The following is a 21,164-nucleotide window of genomic DNA, read 5'->3' as shown; positions in this document are numbered from 1 at the left end:
CGAAGAAATGAGAACAATACTGGGGAGGTTGTAGCAAAAAGACAAAAAGTGAATGAACCTAAAATTACAAGCAGAAACAAAGAGGATTCTGTTGAAGATGTTGTTGGTTTTCAGTTTGAAAACAGTTCTGGTGTCAACTGCTATGCTAATGTAGTAATTAATGTTTTGTTTTCTCTAAAAAATGTAAAAGAAGAGATTGTGGTCAATTCTGATCAAAGATTTTGCAGTTTGTTGAATTCTGTGTTAGAGAAATGTAGCACAGATAGAACAAAAATAGAAAGTGTGTCTGAAATTCGAAATCTGTTAGACAGATGTTCAGGGCAAACACAATTCTCTCAAAATATTCAGCAAGATTGTCAGGAGTTTTTAATGTATATGCTTGATGTATTACATGCTGAAGGTGTAGATGTAGATCAGCTGTTTGGGCTTTCTTATCAATGGCAGCATGACTGCGAGAACTGTATGGTATCAAGTACTACTAGTGTAGACTCAGAAAGATTTATATATTTAACTTTGCCAGACAGTAAATCAGTCTCCTTTAATAAGCTAGTAAAAGCTGCTAATCACAACATGGAGTGTAGCCAATGTAAATCTGAAATGATGTCCACATTATTTATACGAACATATGGCCAGTACGTCATTTTAATGTTCCAACGATGTAGGCCTGATGGAACAAAATTGACAACTTTAATAAAAAAATTTGTAGCTTCGCAGTTGTCAATATCAGGAAGGACTTTTGTAACTACAGCAATTATATATCATGACGGCCCTTCAATATCATCAGGACATTACACAGCTTATTTAAAGTCTAGAAATGGCTGGTCATTCTGCAATGATTCTGTTTTAATTTTCAAAAAAAAATTGCCGTATGACCTTAAAAACTCTTACCTGGTGTTTTTAAAACCAAAATTTTAGGAAAATAATCTCGGGATATGATCAGTGGAATTTCAAGAAGTTCTAATGGCTCCTACACAATTTGGCCTTGAGGATAAGTGTAGTTCAGAGACATAACTTCTAATCATAGGATTGGACATCATGGAGATGTATGTGCACTTTAAATGAGTTCAGAAAAACTGTTTCTTTTCATAAGCTAATTGAAGCAGCCAATCAAAACATGGAGTAGAGGGAATGTAAGTCTGCAATGCTGTCTACTGTTTTACATTGCTTTGTGATTAAAAGTGATGTAGAGAATTAAATAATTGTAGTACTCATAGAGGTAGTGTAAGTCTGCTTCATATTAAGCAGTATCAGTGTCATAGGAAATGTAGAACATGACTGAGCAAGAAGGGGAAGATATTACTATTCCAGGATTGTGAAAATGATCTTCAACATTTTAATTCTGAAAGTTGCGGAAATGCCAAATGATGGGATTGGCTTACAAGAAATCCAAGAGTTATAAATATCTCTGACTAGATTTGGCCTTGTGGAAAATAGTGGTAGAGAGCAAGAAGTCATTTATTGCATGTAACGTGTTTTTAAAAACGATGGAGGTTTTCTTTCAGAAAGTGGCGGGCTGAAAGTAATAACAGCACAAAAGAGTGTAAGCTGTTCATAGGACATCCTTGGACGTCATGGAAAGTAAGTTAACTTTAAGGAGTTCTGAATTTTAATTTCTGATGTTGTATGGGTTTTTTAAACACAATCATTTTGATTGTGTTTTTTTTTCCCCGCTGTTACATGATGAATACCTTCAAGTCACTGTTTTTAGTGAATTTTGATACATTCTGAGAACAGCAAAAATAAACCATTTAACATGTATAATTAATTCTGTACTGTTTGCATTTATGATGTATATGTAGAACTGTGTAGGAGGCATGGAGAAGGTGAGTTTTCTGTAAGTGTTAAATTTATTGTATGCAGTGCTGCACTTCTACGTATTCTTTCATATGCTGGACTACATCTGCACAATGAGATACCTAAGCAAAGGAAACACAAGTGATGTGATTGTGAAATGAGCAAAATAAATTGCACATATTTCAATTACATCACCTGAGTTTCCTATCATTACGAATCACATTGTGCAGATCAAGTTTAGGTCTGTCCAGGGAAACATAGGAGGTTTCTACTTTGTTGAAGAGTGCAGTGGACATGACTCACTTCATTAGTAGACTTTCACAGATATTATCTCCTCTGTACACTTCAACAAGTGTAAATCTCATCTTGAACTCTGAGTAGGACTCACCTCAAACAAATCTCTGGATAGGAGACATGTTATTGGCATACTGAAGCGACACTTTTCTGAAACAAGAAAAATGCAAAAGATGCACCATGTTTTAAGATAGGCCTCACTTCATCTGCATCAAGATACTGTTAGTTTAAAATGTATATCTTTAGGATTGTGTAGAGGACCTGGAGAAGCAGAAGCTTCTGTCAGTGTCAAAGTTGTTGAAAAACTATTTGTCTTTCAATATTTTCCCTTGTCTTTTGTAATTTTTAAATACATATTTTAATTTTTTTCAAATGTTGGTTCTCTCTTTCACAGATTGAAAGTATAGAAATAAAATGTGATTAATTTAACGGCAATTACAAGGTAAATAGTTGTACTCTTTTCGTTACATTTCTATCACATTCACCTACTATTAGATCCACTGCTTCACTTCTTTAATCCTCAGTTTCCTGCCTTTGCTACTTTCCTCATTCCTTTCTCTATTACCTATTTACTCAACTCCTTCCACTCTTTTTCTCAGTCCCTCTGTTCTCATAGTTCCTCAGTCTTGTTCACTCACTCCATCTCTATTACTCTTAGTGTCTGTGAATTACTTTCCCAACTTTTTTTTTTTTTGGACCGCTTCCTGGGAAGTTGCCCGGTTCGCAAACCAGCAGCGTTATGGCAGTCCACCATTTTGTGTTTCGTTCGAATCAAGATACAAGATGGAGGGCAAATAATGTTCAGAATGGGTAGAAGGGGGCACGGTAGATGTATCTTGACCCCCTTGGTTTTCTGAGGGTGGCTGAGGAGGACCATAGTTCTTCACTCTTGTTCACTCTCTCTGTTTCTATTAATGTCACTGTTTATGACTGATCAAAAAAATGTTTTTTAAAAAAGAACAGTAACTATAAGGGAAGGAAATAGACAGTTATGTTAAAAGAAAGACAGCTATAGGGAGTAAACTAACGATACTGTTACCTACAATCCACTGCTGTTGATGTTACTGACCATGTCATGAATGATGTAATATGTGACATCATCAACAGTGGATTGTAGGTAACAGTATCCTTAGTTTACTCCCTAGAGCTGTCTTTCTTTTAACATAACTGTGTATTTCCTTCCCTTATAGTTACTGTTCTTTTTTAAAAAATATTTTTTTGGTTAGCTTCCGGTACGCGTACCGGGTAGCGCTCCGGGAGCGAACTAAGAGAAATAGAGGTTGGCAGAGTTCCAAATATTCTACCAATTTTTTTATAATGGGGAGTTAGTTCTGAAAAGAACTTTTTTTTTATGTTTTTGTTGTTTTATATTTTTTTTAGTATTTTTTGAACATTTTTTTACTTTTTTTGTATTTTCTGAACGTTTTTAAAAATTTTTTGGTTTTTTTGGGGGGGGGGGAAACAAAAACGATCCATTATAAAGGGCTCAACAGGAGCAAAAAAAAAAAAAGAATTTATTTTTTGGTGCGTCTCGTGCAAACATTAATATGATTTTGAATTGCTCGCAAAATCAAAGTGATGCTACTTTCTCTGTAGCAGATGAAAGCGCCACATTCCACGCACACTTGTTTTACGTGCCCAAACAACATTTGGATGTTTGCAATCACCTCCCTCGCCTCTGGTCCCGACACCTCTGGAACCACCGATCTTCTTGCCATTTGGAGGGGATTTTGTTGTTGGTCACGTAGCTGGGCAGCACTATAATTATTTGGGTGCCACCTACTCATATGCCGATGCATAGTATGATTGCCATAACTATATTTTTTATCAGTGCCCCTTGACAATCTATCACCGCATATGCGGCAAAACATGTAACGAGCATTCACTTTCTTTTGCCCCTCAGGAATTCTGTAGAATTGCCAGATATAATTCTCCTTTCGATTGTACCTCCTGGGCTCCTCTGGCAAAAACTCATGCTCTTCCTCCTCTTCCTCCTCTTCCTGTTCTTCCTCTTCTTCCAGAATTACTTCTGCAGGTGGTCCTCTCTTTCTTGGATTTGGTGGAGGTGGTGGGCTAGCACCAGCTGAAGCTACTAATGAAGCCATCACAAAGTCTCAATAAAGGGTCTTTCTCTCACCAAGATGAAAGTCAGAGTGATGAAAGAAGGAGGGGTTTTCATCATTTGGGAAAAACAAAAGTTCTAAACCAATGAAAAGTGTCCATTTTAGATCACATGACCTTGTATTACATCATTAGGAAACCAAAAGTGAAATGAACCAATGAAAAGTGTTATTACCGAGTCACATGACCTGCTATGTTTACATTACGCGGTCGGCGCCGCGCCGCGGATCGCTTCCGGTTCGCGTACCGCTGCGCTTCCGGGTACGCGAACGTAGCACGTAATATGACGTATTACGCGAGAACGCGAAACGTCATGCTGACGCGAAGCGTCGCGATGTTGTTTTGTAACGCGAGAGGTGCGCAAAAGGAACGTTTACCAGTTCGCGTACCGGGTCGCGCCTCCGGATTGAGCTAACGGGAAGCTAACCGGTACGCGTACTGGGAGCGAATCAAAAAAAAATACAAAAAAAATTGTATAAAAAACATGTAAAAAATATTTTTCTTTTTAAAGAATAATACATTGTAAAGGTTTTGATATTAGCTATTAAAAAACCAATGAAATTCACTGAAAAAACCATAGGTTATAGACCATATATAGTTAGGAATTAGCATTTACAAAACCTTAAAAATTCACTGAAAAAACCATAGGTTATAGACCATATATAGTTAGGGATTAGCATTTAAAAAACCTTATTTTACTCACACAAAACCATTGAAATTCCATATATAGTTAGTTGTACTAACTATATATCACGCACCCGCAATCCACTGCTGATGATGTCACATATTACATCATTCATGACATGGTCAGTGACATCACTGATGACATCACTGATGACATCTCAAATGACATCACTGATGACATCACTGATGACATCTCAAATGACATCACTGATGACATCACTGATGACATCTCAAATGACATTACTGATGACATCACTGTTGTGATAATACGATGAACCTCTTCAGACTCTAATATAACCTTAGATACACTCAGTGTAAACACAGACTCACAGATTGTCACTCATCCATGAAGTTACACACACACCTAGACAGTCATGCAAACAATCAATCACACCTCCATTTCCTTAACTATACAGTTAAACACACCTTACTTACTTATTCAAACAAATACTAAAACATATTTACTCACTTATACAATCCTGGATACAAGTTCACAATGATCCATACAGCCACTCACACATTCACTGGCTCTTATGCACAGTTATTTATATATGTCAACTCTCACATGTACTGTATTTTACATATGTACTTAATTTGACATGTAGCACTGAGATATCTATTCACTCACCAATACAGTCATGCACACAGTCAACCGCCCATACAGCTGTTTCCAACATGCACTTTTGAACCCATACATCTATGCACAGAGTCATACACTTCCCAGCCACTCACACACACACTCAGTCTCCCATACAAATGCTTGGGCAACCAATCAATAACCTATATAGTTACTCATATAGCTACTGATCAACACATGCAGCAGTTTACAGAACAACAGACATAATGATGCACAAATTAAGACAGTTTAGTCACTAACCCATGCACTCAGTGAGACACATTTAATCACTCACTCATACAGTCAGTCACGCACCTACTAAATCCTTCATCCAGACACTTCTACATCTACTCATTCTTCAATATGTAAAACATATTTAAACTTTACAGAAACACACAGTCACTGGATGATGTCATCAGTGATGTCATCAGTGATGTCATTTGAGATGTCATCAGTGATGTCATCAGTGATGTCACTGACCATGTCATGAATGATGTAATATGTGACATCATCAGCAGTGGATTGCGGGTGCGTGATATATAGTTAGTACAACTAACTATATATGGAATTTCAATGGTTTTGTGTGAGTAAAATAAGGTTTTTTAAATGCTAATCCCTAACTATATATGGTCTATAACCTATGGTTTTTTCAGTGAATTTTTAAGGTTTTGTAAATGCTAATTCCTAACTATATATGGTCTATAACCTATGGTTTTTTCAGTGAATATATATATATATATATATATATATACATACACATAACTTCCTTCTTTTGCAACGTCCTTGACAAAGCAAAGAACAGACCTAAGGAACGTTTCAGCCTCATCAGGCAACAAATCTCTAAACCCCCATGACACAAGTTATGGCCTCCAAAGACCTGTGTGACAACTTTGCCAACTTCTTCAGTGACAAAATTTCAAAGCTTTAACTCTCCTTTGACATACAAAGCAGTCCTCATGACAGTAAAGCATCCACTGAGTTAGATGTTGTCACTCCCAAGCACCCTCCTAACTTATGGAAATCCTTCAACCCCATCTCGGAAACAGAGGTCATCAAATTGATCTCCAACACCAAACCCTCAGCCCACATCATGGATCCCTTACCGAACCAACTAGCAAAAAAACTTAAATTATGCCTAGCCCCGCTCTGGACTAAGACTATAAACAGATCCTTGAGTACTGGAGTCATGCCTGACTGTCTCAAAATCGGCCAGGTCACTCCTCTGCTGTAAAAACCTGGCTCAAACGCAAACGATCTGAACAACTTCAGACCCATCTCCAATCTCCCTCTCCTTTCAAAAATTATGGAAAAATGTGTTCTCCTCCAACTCACTCAACTCCTAGACAGTACCAACCTTCACAATCCTCATCAATCGGGGTTCAGGAAAAGCTATAGAACAGAGTCAGTGATCCTAAATGTAATAGACGACATGTACAAATCTCTGGACAAAGGCCATTGCTGCCTACTCATACTCCAGGATCTATCTATCGGCAGCCTTCGACCACAAACTACTCCTCAAAGCACTTCAAGAAAGAGTAGGAGCAGACGAGGTGGTCCTACAGTGGTTCACGGGAAACATCCTTTACAACACAACTTTTACCACGCAGTGCCTTTACGACGCAACTTTTACAACGCAAACCATTACAACGCATTGCGCTGGGGGGCGCTCTAGGATTGGGAATAGGTTTAATGTACTATCCAACAACTTCCCTACTATCCACGGGGACTGGAGTTGGAATAGTAAATTAAACTATTCACTATCCAGTGCCCCAAAGCTCTATGCGTTGTAATGGTATGCGTTGTAAAAACCGTGTTGTAAAAGCATGCGATGTAAAAGCATGCGTTGTAATGTCATACATCAGTGGTTCACCTCTTTCCTACAGAACCGCAGTATAAAAATTAAGAACTTTTCATCTGACCCACTCCCCGTGGGTAGGGGTGTCCCCCAAGGATCAGTACTCTCCCCACAACTTTTTAACATCTATATAGAGCCTCTCACCTCCATACCTAAAAAAAAACAACATTCCCTTCCACCTCTATGCTGACGATACACAAATCTATCTGGAAACCTCCTCAATCAAAGACATCAAAAGACTGAACGACACTCTACGAGAAGTCCAACACTGGCTCTCTCGCAACCATTTAAAGCTAAATCAGGGCAAGACGGAAATCCTCCTCATCTCTAACAAAGAGGAGAACCCACAAATCACAGAATGGATAAAAGCCATTGAGGCTCTCAACCACAACCTCACCCTAGCTGAGTCTGCAAAATCGCTGGGAATTACTCTGGACCCCAAACTAGATTTGAACGAACACATCAAAAACTTTGCAAAGAGCGCCTTCCTCAACCTTAAACTACTCAAAAAAATAAAACCATTAATTCCTACAGGTGACCTCAAACAAGCTACACAATCCCTGGTACTGTCCAGACTGGACTACGGGATTGCAACCCTCACAGGAGCAGCAAAATCCCATCTTGCTCCACTCACTTCAACTCTGAACGCGGCAGCCAGAATGGTCACCGGAGTAAAGAAATACGATCACATCTCGCCTGCATTAAGAGAGCTAAAATAACTTCCTGTTGAAATGCGTGCCAATTTCAGAACCGGTTGCCTCACGCACAAAGTGCTGCACAGAGGTAAACCCACCTACCTAGCTGCTAAACTTCAGAAGGCCGGTCAGTCAAGAACCCTAAGGAGCTCAAACACTACTCCATATCCCACCGAAATTCGCAGTCAAAAAACCGCATCTCGATCCTTTGCAGGAAATGCGCCGAAAATATGGAACTCCCTTCCAGTCCATATCAGGATTAACCCCTCCTACTTAAAATTCAAAAGGTAGCTCAAGGACCTCCTCCTCACCCGATCTCGCCCAAACGGATAGCTACAAAACATAGAATCACATGGACACTGTCATCAATGAACTCTACCTCACCCCACCCCTCACCGGTCGAACCCCTCCAGGAGTCACTGGATCCTCAACGACCACTGAAGAGTGGCGGTATTTGTTCCCAGTACATTCTACTGTGATAACAGTCATATGCTCCCTGTACATTGTACTGAAACAACTTACTTTACGTGTAACATTTTGCACTCCACGTCGATACTAATTGGCAATGTATCTTACTTGTGAATCATGCTGTAAAGCGCTCCGATACCTTCGGGTCTGGCTAGCGTCATATAAAATATATATATATATATATATCACACCGATTCTTGTCCCAAACTCGAGACGCACTCCTCTGCAGATTCCACAATTTCATTGTGAGTTCTGACATTTAACTTGAGAGCACCTAACGCGTTTCAGACCCACCTGGTCCTTTATCACAGGCTACAGATTGGCTGCATCACTTTTCTCCTCCGGTTTGCTGATAGGTCTGCAGGGCCATAGTGGGCCCGGGAACCAGGATGTCTTATTTTGAAGCCTGGCAAAGGAAGCAGGGCTTTCTGACAAGAGTAGTTAGCATTTGTGGATATGAAAGATATCTTCCCTTTAAGGCCATTCTGTGCTTCCTAAATAATCACCGACAAGTGAGCCTGCTACATTGACTTGTACTAAGAGAAAATCTATATATATTGGAGCGAATTTTACATGCCTGTAGAGAAGCATACCATGAGTAACACATTTACAGGTCGATCCATGATTCTGCCCCTACTTTCCTGTGCAAATGGCCTAGGTACAACCATATGAAAATACCATGCCTACTTATAGACAAAGGCAAGTCTTGAATACACCTCAGAGGAAGAGAACGTACCTGTTCAAGATGATCCGCACCTCCTAGGGAGGAAAAGAGACAAAGAAGATAAATATTCATCCCCCACAATGCTGAGCATTCCGTGAAGAGACATTGTGCGGCTATTGGGGGACAAGAGGTTTTCCGGACTAAGGGGAAGACACATTCACACGTAGCGAGCCACCAGACAAGGATCTGGATGGTGACTGAATCAACAATTACAGTACATAACACACACTGTACTGTTATGCTATGTTATTAAATCGCTTAGACAGGATCATCTTAGCAGAACATTTACAATAGAAAGTCTAAATGAAGACACACGCTTTTAATGGTTATTAAGACGTCTTTCAGAGCAAGAACCCATAAGATCTTTGGTGAAAAAAAGTTCATTATTAACACATGTCCCAGGGCAGAAAAATGGATGCATGGGCCAAAGACATGGGTAAGAACACTGGTCCACCAAATTACGATTGCCAATAGACAACTGATAGCGGAGGACTGAAAACAACAACCCCACTTCCCCAACCTGAAATGGTGGTGCACCAAATTATGGAACCTAGTAGCCATGGAAAAAATTATGTATGACAGTGCAAATCTGCGTGAAAAGTTTTGTATAATCCTATAGCCCTTAGCTAACCATCTTGTTGGACTGCCCTTCATGAAGGGCGGGGGCAGGGGGGGGGGGTGGGAGCGGGAGCAACAAATAAACAAATCTGGTCTTATCCGTGCAGTGGCTAGGGAAGGTTGATGGGTAAATCATGAATAGTTTATTTGGGGATTAAAAAGCAAAAGTGTAAAGGTTTTGATATAATGCTTTAGAAAGCTTTGTAGGAATGTCTCTGAATATTTCTCAATAAAATTGTTTGAAAGACTAAAATAAAAAAAGATCAATTTTTAAGAAATAATGTCGTAATCGTGAACATTGATTACTGGCTTCAATCAAGGTAAACAACACTTTTTTGATCATTGCAACATACATGGAGTGGAGAATAGTCTTTCCTCAATGTCTGTAACCTTGGATTCAAAGCAAGTATTATCCTGACTAAAAGGCCCCAACCCAAAGTGTCCATCTGCACTGCCCCAGGATTGAAAAGCAGGTCCCACTCTGTATCCCCCCACTGTATTTCACACTAGTCCCCTGTATGGGTTTAGAACTTTTCTGTGGACAATGGGTCATTGTAAATGCAGAAAGTTTAGGATTAAGAGTGCAGGCATGAGTATCAAGGTGATATATTCACCATCACTCTTTACAGAACAGAAAAGAACAGAAAGCGACAGCTACTTGTAAAGTGCATACTTGCAGCCAGAGGGGTTTTTAGTTCTCCCCTACGTCTCCCCTAAGCAGCACGCATGTGCTGCATAGGCAAAAAGACCTTTAGTTATCGGTACGGCTTTTCAGCCAAACACGTGCACGCGTTCCATTGCCTTCAATGACAACGCGTGCACGTGTGGCGATTCACTTGCAGGAGCGAGCGCCGCCATATGGTAGCAATTATCGCTCCCACAATTGAATCGCGCAGGCCCCCCCTCCTCTACCCTGCTGCCGCTCGAGGAGCTTGCACCTCCCCCTGCTGCAGGCAGCCTGCAGCGCTTGTGCTTGTTTTTTTTGTTTTCTCATGCTATTTTCTTATATGCATTGGTTATGCGGTTAAGGAAAAGGCATACGCAGTTCTTTCGTAAGTGTATGTTTTAGGCTGGCTCCGTTTATGACAGGTGTGTTATGTTATTATTTTGTGTTATTTCGTTTTGCTCTAACTGTTCTTTGTATATTTCTTAAATGCAATATTTACATTATGAAGCAAAATAAATATGCAGTATTCTTTCTATCTTGCCACTCGACTCTGTCCATCTCGAGGCATGCCTGTGACGTGCCAGAGAGCGAGTTGGGCAGACGGTTGGAGGTGACTCGAGTGGAAGATTCCTGTGTCGGCAGCTCAGGGTGATTTCTCATTTCAATTAAACTTTGTTTAATAATCTCCTTCATACTCTGCTTATTCTCGCCCACTACATACTGCTTTCTTGCTATGGACCCAAAAGGGTGAAAGGGGGCTATTTGTTAATAAGGGCAGCTTTACAATTACGGACAAATGACCTCCGTAATACACTCCATAAGGTACAACGAGCAGCCTCCCAAAATAACAGACTGTCAGTGTATATAAAGGACAGTCGGTCTTCCCAGGACCCAATCCATGTGACAGCCAAGGGTGGAATTTGGTCCCTCAATGTTTGTAATCGTTGCGTCGCTAGCACGTGAACGGAGATGGCGGGATGAGGATACTCAGCACAACCAACAGCCTTGCGCCGTGCACCCAGAACAGGCACAACCAGATGTAAAATGGGCGTGCACGGTAGCCAACTATGTGGCTATTGATTAGCAGGCGTGCCTACGAGTAGAATGGTGGAGCATGTTGTGCGCAGCACAATTTATTTTATGGAGCTGTTATTGTGCTATAATGCTTTTGAGGGGGAACACCCGTTACAACGAAAGAATTGCATCGGGCTGCCATCGCAACGCGACTATGACATCGCGGAAGGCTTCACAACGCATGCAATTAGGACGCATTCTATAACATCGCATGGACCTTTACGTCGCTAGCGAATACATAGCTAGCGACTTCAACTTCTACATCTGAAAGCGACACTTTAACTTCAATCATGGACCGTGGCATTTTCATACATAAATGGCGCATTAACAGATCAATCAGGTTCGTGTCATGTCGGAATAACGATCAAAACAAAGTTTGGTGAGGTGTAGAAAAGGAATTTCGGGCCACAAAACAAAGTTATAACAAAGTTTGGGGGGGTTGTACAAATGGAATTTCGGGCCAACAGGGGAGTAAGTTAAAGACGTGCAAAATGCAGGCACCCCCAAAGGGAGAGGATGTGGCTAGACGGATAGCGCTGCTGACTTTGGTGCTGGGAACCAAGGTTCGAGCCTCGCCTGACCCAAAAAAAAATTGGACACTTACTAGTGCTTGTTTTTAATGTTTCTTGGGTGGTGGGTGCATGACAGATGGATGCATGGTGGGTGGATGGATGGATGGATGCATGATGGATGGCTGGGGGGGATGGATGGGTGGATGGGTGCATGCTGGGGGTATGGATGCATGATGGGTGGGTGGATGGGTGGATGGATGCATGATGGTTGGGTGGATGGGTGCATGGTGGATGGATGCATGGTGGATGGATGCATGGTGGGTGAATGGGTGGATGATGGGTGGGTGGATGCATGATGGGTGGACAGATGGATGATGGGTGGGTATGCATGGTGGGTGAATGGATGGATGATGGGTGGGTGGATGGATGATGGGTGGGTGGGTGGGTGATTGGTGGATGCATGATGGATGGGTGGGTGGATGCATGATGGATGGGTGGATGGATGCATGATGGATGGGTGGATGGATGCATGATGAATGGGTGCATGGATGGATGGCTGGATATGCATGATGAATGGGTGCATGGATGGATGACAGCGCTATGGATGGGTGGGTTGATGAATGGGTGGCTGGGTCTAACAGTGTACCACAATGCAGCTGTTTGCACTCTCAGCAAAAAATACAGTATTTGGACTAAAAGTGCACCACCACAATGCAGCTGTTCGCACTCTGACAAAGATACCACTTTTTGAATGAGCAGAGTTGAGTATTATACGCTTTTGAGCAGGATTGCCAATGATGGAGAGATTTACACGAGGATGTATTATACCAAGCAGGCCCAGTTTCAGCAGCCACGGGAGAGTATGTGGTCTGACGGCTAGCGCTGCCGACTTAGGTGCTGGAAACCAAGGTTCGACCCTCGGTTCACGTCTCCCCGTGCCTAGCAAAAAAAATAAAGTAATTCGAATAGAAGCAGAGATGCCACTATTTAACCCTCTGACACCACTGGGAGAAGCATGGGGTGTGAAGTTCTGTAATTTAACCAGTAATGTACTTTGCATACAAATATACTTCATGGCCTATATGGTGTGAAATTCAAAGCAGCTATTTGCACTCTCAGCAGAGATACCACTATTTGACCCTCTGACACCACCGGGAGCAATGTGAGTGCGTAGCATGGATGACCGAAATTGTGGATGGATGCATGATGACGTGGTGGGTGACTGGTGGATGGATGGATGAATGATGGATGAATGATGGATGAATGATGGATGTGTGGCTGCATGGGAGGCGGATGGATGCATGATGCATGATGGGTGGGTGGCTGGGTGTTGGCTGCATGAGGGGTGGATGGATGCATGAGGGGTGGATGGATGCTTGATGGATTGATGGGTGGATGGGTGGGGCTGCATGAGGGATGGGTGGATGGATGCATGATGGGTGGGTGCTTGGTGCATGATGGGTGGATGGGTGCATCAATGATGGGTGGATGGGTGCATCAATGATGGGTGGATGGGTGGGTGCATGAATGACGGATGGGTGGATGGATGAGTGGCTGGGTGGTGGATGCATGATGGGTGGGTGGCTGGGTGGTGGAAGCAAGATGGATGAGTGGCTGGGATCCGTGGATGGATGGGTGGCTGGGTGGACCCTAAATCAAAAGAATTTTGCTTGGGAACAACAGCAGATTTCATAATATTCGTGTTGGGCGACATTTTTGCCTTGCATTGTAGTATTTTTCCAAAGACCGTTTCTGTCTCAGAGGTGAGATGCTCTTCAATACGAAGAGATTCGTCGAGGAAAACTGTGTTCCTGGAAATTTAGAACGGTTTTTGGTTTCCAGAAGTAGTGCATACAAAATTTGCAAAGCACAAATAATTTGGATCTTTGTCCTTCGTGTAGAAAATGTTGCAATGAGATCTCGTTGCTAAACATCAGCATGCCTATATCCAAACTGCGATAATTAATTTGGTGGTAACACGGCTCATAGGGCATCTTTTTAAATGTGATAGGCAGATGTTTGACCACCAGCATGACCCAGACATTTATTCCTATAGCTGAGGTTAGTAAAACATGTGCCATCGTTTCACATGGTGAATGATACTTGAAAATAAAATGGAGAATTGCGTGTTTACAATGCTACACTAGAAAAAAAAATCGATTTTCTCAGCATTCCCCTCTTGAAATTAATATATCCCACTTTCCACTTATTTTACTTTATTGTTTATTTCTCTGCGCAAGAGTGAGAACTGATCTATTGCTACATTTTAATCTACTATTCCAATTTTCGAAGACTCCTGCGTAAATCGTCTCAGTTTTGCGTCTCCAATAATAATCAACATGCAATCAAAGGTGCATTTATAATAGTGCAGGTTTGCAGCAGTTCCAATGGTCGGAGCTGATGCTTCAAGGATTGAGCTGATTGTGTATCGTGCGTTCTACTGGGATGTGTCTTAACTGGAAACACGCCGTGAAAACCATTCTGATCAATAAATGTTCCACTGTTTTAATCGTGGGCGGTTTTGTTTCACGTTTGCTGAGTTTCTTATTTACTATTCTAACAGGATCCATTGAAGATCATATGACAAAGTTCGATCGTCACTCCATTCTGGGCTTGTTTTCTCTGATAAAGAGATGTTTAGACAAAGGCATCTAAAAAATAAATGCCAAGTTGAAAAGAGCACTTTCAAGAAAGGCATATGACCGAGCTGCGACAATCAGCCGATTGAAAGTGTCAACATATCCACCATCGTTAATTTAGCAAACACTGTTGTAGGACACATAAAAATGCGTTGTCAGGGTATGCGATGTGATGTGATGTTCTGCTCAATAGAAAGCAACGCTTGGCGTTGCTATCGCTCTCGAAGTAACAGCTGACGATGTAATGTCCTATGCGGGGTAAAAGACGCGTGGTAAACGCATGCGATGAAAAGGTGCACAATGTACTTCCCATCTGAGCACTCTTCCACAACAGACAAAAATGGTAGGCAGAGGAAGAAACGGAAAGAGTGCCTAAGCCCTAAGCATTTCAGGAGGGATGTGTGACGGCTCTGTCGGGGAGATGGAGCGTCTTGAGCAGAATATAAGCTGCGTCACCTGGTGAGTTTTGTTTATAGGTACACCAGCGTTAAAAATCACGGCACAGCAGCGATCAGGAAACCGTCGACCACCACGTATTACCTCTCTTCGTTTTCCCTCCCACAGTTGACGTAAATCATGAGCGCTGCTAGAGAGCCCCACATAACACTTTGGGTGCAGCAATGTCTCTATAAAAGTTAAGCGATGCATACTACATGTCTTAAAATTGATGGAATCTACTCTATACCGGGCCACTGGCCCAAGTGGTTGCAAACGGTCACATATCTAGGGACTTCCCGCTCGGTCGAGGGACTAGGCAGGGATGCCCACTCTCCCCCCTACTGTTTACTCTGGTCCTTGAACCGTTGGCAATTTGGATCAGATGGGAACCATCCATTAAAGGTATCAGATGGTCACCGACATGGGAGGATCGCATATCTCTCTACGCGGACGACATCCTCCTTTATCTCACCTCCCCCAAGAAGTCAATTCTTGAGATCCTCAACGTTTGCGAAAAATTTGGAAGAGTGTCGGGATATAGGATAAACTGGACTAAGTCAGTTCTATTCGTTCTTGCAGGCCACCCACCATTGCTCCCGGCGAGCTGCCCTTTAAGCTATACCGACGCGGCGTTTAAATATCTGGGCATTTATGCCTCGTCAGACCCGGAAGAATTCTACGCCCTGAATTTGAAACCCCCACTGGACCGTTTCAAACGGGATGTAAAAATCTGGCGTTCCCTTCCTCTTACTCTCCTGGGCAAAGCTGCACTGTTCAAAATGATGACGCTTCCCCGCTTCCTCTACGTTCTCGAAAATACACCGTTCCTGGTCCTCCCCTCTTACTTCACGGCGATACCGTCGACGATCTCGGCCTTGCTGTGGGACGGTGGGCCGGCACGGATTGCGCAATGCAAACTGGTAAAAGACTGGTATGATGGTGGTATAGCACTCCTTAACATAGAACTATACTACTGGGCGGCCCATCTCAAACAAATTAACTACTCGTTGCATTCCCCGCAAGATGAGCCCGCTTACTTAGCTGATAGACAATGCCTGGAGCCCAGAGGGTTGTTGAGAAACCTCTACAGCTGTAGAATGCCGACCGACTTGGTCGGACCGACGCGACATATGATTCAACTCTGGTACAAGGCACACAGACACCTCCGATGCGCTAATACAATCACGCAAATGACACCATTGTGGGACTCATATAAACTAGGTTTCCTTTGCAATAGTAAGGGATTCCAGCCGTGGGATAACATAGGAATATCGGTGGTGGGAGACCTCTGGAAGAAGCGCAAGGTAGTGGACTTCGCGTTTCTACAAAACAAATACGAGTTGGCGCAGTCTGAACACTATAGGTACATACAAATCCGCCATGCACTGCAGACAGCCATCCCGGCAGAGACAGTCCTACAGGGAATCCACTCCTCTTGAGGACAGACTGCTAACAAAACACATGCCCCGCAAAGCAACGTCACTTACATATCGTAAGCTGGTAAACAATCTTCCTGACAGGCAGGCTAGGTTACGGTTGAGCTGGACGAGAGATGTGGGCGACTTTGAAGACTCAGAATGGCAAGAGGCTATCTCCTCGCCAAAGGAAACAGCGATCCCCTCCAGACTTAAATTGGTACAGCTGAAAATACTGCACTGCACGTACTACACCAGAACAATCCTACATAAGATATGGAAGGCTTCTCACGAGTATTGTCTTAGAGGATGCGGTGAAAGGGGAACGTTCTATCATACTGTTTGGGACTGTAGTCGGGTGGCTGCGTTCTGGGCCGCTGTGATGCGCACCATGTCCCAAACCATGAATGTTTCCCTGCTGCCTGAACCCCGGTGTTGCTTGTTAAATGTATGGGACGCAACTGATTTAACCCTTCGACAGCTGGACTGGGTCATGTTGGGGATGATGGTGGCAAAACGAAATATAGCCAGACTATGGGGTGCTGAAGCTTTGCCTACGCTGAGTGACTGGTGTAGGGATATGGATGTAGCGATGATTGCCGAGAAAGCGGTGTTTGTGCATCGGAGGTGCCCCAGGAAATGGGGGCAGATATGGGGGGCATGGAACAAGTTCAGGGGAGATATTTGTGAACCGCCCCAGGTTGACTCGGATGAAGCACTTTCAGACTAGCGTCCCATCCTGTAACGACTGTATTTTTAGAATAGGTAGCTCATCAACCGTGGCTACCTCAGCCGTCACGCAAACACACTCTTCTCAGGCCACTATTTACAAGATATTTGGAGGACTCACCTGAGAAGGTGAAAAGAAGCTATTTACAAGCCTGTACAATTAGAGACATAGCTAACATCTAAGGAATTCCATATCTTATATCCTATGATCTTTACTTTATAGCCCCATGGCAATCTGACCTGGGCCAACCTACCCCCTCTTGCGTCGGAGGGCAGCTCCTCGTTTTACGTCCGGCGACTTATTTATTTATTTAATGGATTCAAGCCTCCCGACTATTTATCGTTTAATGCCCGTCGGCTCCTCGTTTAAGGTTCGGCAACCATTTAATTGTTTATTTCTCACTGTCTAGGCTATGTGGGGTAGCTCTATCAACAATTTGGGCATTCCTGCTTAGGAGCAGATTTCCCTTCACCAGAGAGGAATCACCTATCTCTCTGTCAGCACCAAGGGGCCCGACCTTCCTTCACAGAAACTAAGGGTCAATTATATGTTCTGGTTTGCAACCATCCTTGATCCTGAGTAGTGTACCTAGTCTCAACAGTTACCCGCAAGTGGGGGATATCTCCCAGCCCTCTATACATCAGCATCTGGTTAAAAAGGAACCCTTTACTCTCTCTCAGAGACAATAAACAAACAGAATTTGACTGGGGTCTCTTTATTACAATAACAAGGATCTAAATGACTAATGCTCTATATAGCGCAATGATAGAATTCAATCATCAACGCATACATTTATATAATGAACTGAAAAGTAAAGATGGTTAAACATGAATGCTACTCATAGCATAGGCAATACAGTAGGAAATTATTAATGCAAGTGGAGATCTAAATGACTAATGCTCTATATAGAGAATTCAATAATATTCATGGCATACAAATAGCTGAAAGAAAAGTGATTAATTGTGAACTGAAATAAAAGTGATTAATTGTGAGCAGATATAATAGAAACATTTTAAGAATACCTCACCCTATCAAGAAGGGTCCAACTCTCTGTTCCTCTCTGTTCCCTCTGCACCATCACCAACGTGCTAACTTCACTCCACTGGTTCAACTGCTCCAAAAGCTCCAACTGGCAGCTCCAATTCTTCCATCCGACTGGCAACTGCTTACTTCCACTGCTGTAAATCATCTAAATGGTAACTGCTTCAGCTTCAAAGACCATCTCACTGCTCTCTCCTCTTCCAAAAACTTTCTGACTGTTCTCTTCTCTTCCAAGATCCATCTGACAACTCCGCCTCTCTGCACTTTGATAATATAGAGTGCTCTCTACTCATGGAAATTTCCAGTCTTAGGCCGACCCCCACCAAATTCCTGTACCAGCCTCTGGCTTCTCACGCCGTCCGCAGTGGCCATCTGCATGTTGCGTCTTCCACCAGAGAGCAAAATACATTCTTTCGATAAGGGCCGGTCTCAACCGGTTTTCCTCTAGCACACAACAGGCTTAACTATAAATATTACCTTTGCTCTGCAAGCGCCTAGGTCAGCAGAGGCAAGACAAAGATGGCTGATCTCCAGTTTAGGCCTTTAGGCCCGAAAAGAGGCAAGGAAGGCACAGAATCATGCCAAAGCCAATAGGCAAACCTATAAATAGGCTAAAATAGAGGATTCATAGCAATATACTGAGATGACATGCTAAAGCCAATAGGCAAAACCCTACAAATAGGCTGAAATAAAGGAAAAGTAATATACTGAGATGGCAGTGGACTATTAGTCATCACTAATCCAAATAGGCCATAGAGCAAATTATCCCGTCGTTAAACATCCCCACGAAGTAAAGCTGTTAGGTGGGTTTTTCTGTTCATTCCCGAATTGAGCCACTACTACAGAAGGTTTAACGATGGGGTCTAACCTGCATCTGCGCTACGAATTTTCAAGACCGTTACATAGAACACTATTTATGTCGACTTCCATATTTGATGCGATACAACCAAGTTTAGTTAAAATAAAAATAGAAAATGGTCCAGATTAGATTCACGATCCTTCTGTGAATTAGGTACTCGCATGATTGTGTAACGCCGACGTACCCCCGGGATGTCGGCACACAGGCTGTGTTATTAGTGATGTTTCAGAGTCACTGTGAATACGTTGCGGCCGGCCCGAGTGGTTGTAGGCCAGATGCTGTGTGAAATGGCGATGTACAATAAAGGTCTTAAAAAAAAAATTAAAAAAAATGTATGGAATCATATTAGGCGAGTTGCTCCGCCAGACGTTGGAAATAAAAAGTTGGCCTCTCTTCAAATTCCTTTCATATTTGTCCTGCTAACGTTCCTCTTTTGTTCACATGTATATGTCGTAGACTAGGCTCTAGAGGGTTATATGGGTTCCCCTCCCTCTATTTTGCCTACTAGGCAGCCACAGCGGCAAGTGAATTCAGGAAGGCTGCCTCCTACAAGCTGGTTAGCGATGTTCTTGATTTCAAGTCTTTGTGTGATTATGAGACCTACTAGGATCGGGTGAGGGTTCCCATGGGCAGGAAGTTATACTTCGAGTTTAGAGTGGGCATTCCCGTTGAGAGCCTTCACTTCAAAATGGTCTTGCGGGGGTGGGGGCACTGATGTTTGTCCTGTTTGTAAGAGTGTCTCGCACGTCCTCTTTGCCTACCCAGCTTATGCTTGTCCCTGTAGAACTTGGCTAGCATGTGCCTGCAGATGCCTAGACGAGCGCTGTCACTCCGCTGCGTATTCTTACTTGATTTATTTGCACAACGTTATTTCATTGTTTTCAGTTCAGGAGAGGATCAACAGGGGGTACTTGATCAGAAGGAGCATGTGACCAAGATATGAACACGGAATTAATGTGGTATGTGATCTATGTTTGTGGTGCATACATATCTCTTAAAAGAGAAGGATAGGATTACAGTGTGTGTTTCCTTATTTCCTTCTAACTGGTGGCAGTCCCTGGTATTACCCTGTGCCTGTGCTCCTGTATTTAAAGACCTTATTATTTTCCTTTTCAGGTAGAGGTCTAAAAGTACACACATGCTAGTATAAAGGAATAGTGCTAAGTTCTATCTTTGTAGGGACAAGGGGGGGTGTTTATCTAAACAACTGTCTTGGTCGTTTCAGATCTCCTTCCCCGCTGTTCCCTTCCTTTCCCGCGCTCACGGGACTATTCTGTAGTCTGTGTTTAATAATCAGACTTCAGGGTCGTTGAGACGGAGCCTGACAGAATCATCAGCCCAAGAATACTGTTCTCCTCTTGGCTGTGTTGAATTAGGAATGGCGTCATTAGATGATGTATTGGCTGCCCTGGCCTTAGTACAAACTGAGTTAGCGGCCTCCAATAGAGAGGTGGCGGCTTCTAGAAGTGAAACCGCACAATTGAGGGCGAGGATGGCTGGTTTGCAGGGGAATCCTTTTAGTGCAGGAACTAGCCAACCACCTCCCACCCCTCTGTTAGTAGAAATGCCAACACAAATACCCCTTGCTCCTCCAGAAAGGTTTTATGGGGACAATAAGAAGGTCCAGGTGTTCATGACCCAAGTGCTGTTGCACTTTATGTGCAAACATAAGATGTTTTCAACCAACCAGGTTCGGGTGGCTTTCTTCATCTCCTATCTTGGGGGGGAAGCAGCACAATGGGCGGTTCCTGTAGTTAGAAGAGACGATCCCCTGCTCTATGATTGGGACGAATTCAGAGTGGAGTTTGAAAAAGCCTTCGATCGCAGGGCAGAAACTTTTACAGCCGACAGAGAACTATTAGTCTTGAAACAGGGCAACACTGAACTTGTGACATACCTGAACAGTTTTCGCCGCCTGGT

At 42.8% G+C, this 21,164-nt stretch overlaps 1 pseudogene across 1 annotated transcript in view; it reads right to left on the bottom strand.

The window, feature by feature from the left end:
- Nucleotides 1-21,164, bottom strand: part of LOC144752853 (E3 ubiquitin-protein ligase TRIM39-like) — a 375,734-nt pseudogene that overhangs the window by 238,625 nt on the left and 115,945 nt on the right. Inside the window, exons 5-6 of the transcript XR_013594127.1 lie at nt 9,264-9,286; nt 8,371-8,392 (exon numbers count right to left, since the gene is read on the bottom strand). The product of XR_013594127.1 is annotated as an E3 ubiquitin-protein ligase TRIM39-like (transcript). The remainder of the gene's footprint in view (nt 1-8,370; nt 8,393-9,263; nt 9,287-21,164) is intronic.

The sequence above is a fragment of the Lissotriton helveticus genome, chromosome 5_1 (genome assembly GCF_964261635.1).
Source record: "Lissotriton helveticus chromosome 5_1, aLisHel1.1, whole genome shotgun sequence".
Lineage (NCBI taxonomy): Eukaryota > Metazoa > Chordata > Amphibia > Caudata > Salamandridae > Lissotriton > Lissotriton helveticus.
Note: the sequence above shows the minus strand (reverse complement) of the source record. Positions and strands in the feature narration are given on the sequence as shown.